Raw genomic sequence first — 1,406 nt, 5'->3', positions numbered from 1 at the left:
ATGGCGTCACAGCGGCGTGTCGACGATGTGTCGCTTGAAGGCGTCCCTCGCGGCGACAATGTGTCGATGTCGTGTCGCACTGGAGAAGTCGATGAAGACTTGCATCTCTCTCCACATCGGCCTGACGTGTGGACGGTGCATGTCATGATCGCTTCTCGTATATGTGCTTGACAAAGATTTTTTTCTCTCCCTTGGGCGTGATGTAGTCGTACAGCTTGATGATTTGCCGAGGGTCGGTGCAGATCGCTCGATGCAGCGGCTCGGTGTAGTCGGATGATCCGCCATGTACGTACCAGGGTAGCTGCTGATCTCGTAGAGCCAACTCTAACGCATGAGCCTGAGGCCCACTGTAGATCGGATCGAAATCTGCGAGAGCTACGCCCTCCCGCGATCGGTCGCGCGTGTCCTTCGCTGCTGCCCGCTGGGTCGTCATCTAGTTCTGAGGAAGAGGCAGCAGTAGATCGGTGACTGCGTCGAAAACGCCCGTCGTCCCGCCGCGTGAGTGCTGCTCGTTCTGATCGAAGCAGCCACCTGTGTTCCCGTAGTCCCGCGCCTCCGTGTACGTCGACTTGATGTTGAAGCCCTCACCCGCGGGACACAGCGGCACGGCGCCAGCGTCGCTGGTCGACCATGCAGAAGGGCTGTTGCTGGAGTCCACGTACGGCTCATGCCATGCACGCAAGCAGAGCTGCGCGGCGCCGGCGTTGCCGGTCGATAGAGTCGTGCGCCACGGTGTCGCCGGGGATCGAAGACGCCTGGAGTCGCTCGTCACAGTTGGAGATCTCCCGTACGCGCGTACTGCATGGCCTCAGATGGAGCCTGTACATGCACGCATGTACGCTGGGACGTGGACGTACTTCGGCATGAATGATCAGATCGATCGCGTGGCAGGTCGCGTCGAGAACTCAGGTTCGTCGATGATGGACGCTCATGGAGTGGCCGATGCAGGTGCGCGCAGGTTCCTCCGTCCAGCGCCCGGGCGCTAGACGGCGATGCAAACCTGCCGGCTGGCCAGGGGCGCTCGGAGCATCGGACGGGATCTGGCGGTGTAGATGGTCACCGATGATTTTAACGCCGTTTTCTACAGAGGATATTTCTTTCACCAGATGTGAGGGTGGTTGAGATTTATTTTGTGGCTAAGAGAAATCTATCTAATGGAAATTCGGAAACCTAAATATTTGATCAATTGAATGAAATTCATCTAATGAACCAATCTCTTGTTTGATGATCAGTTGCAGCGCCCCCGGGGAGGGGAGATTGATCTCCCCGGGGGCGGCGCGCTGCGGAAGCGGTGGTTGTCACCAAGGATCAAAGACGTTGGTCTAATGGCTCTTATACCATGTGGAAAATATGAGATGGCTAATAATGTGTTGTATTGATCTGACCCTTGTGTAGGGTATATATAG

The sequence above is a fragment of the Triticum aestivum genome, chromosome 7B (assembly GCF_018294505.1).
Source record: "Triticum aestivum cultivar Chinese Spring chromosome 7B, IWGSC CS RefSeq v2.1, whole genome shotgun sequence".
NCBI lineage: Eukaryota > Viridiplantae > Streptophyta > Magnoliopsida > Poales > Poaceae > Triticum > Triticum aestivum.
This window is presented reverse-complemented; position numbering follows the sequence as displayed.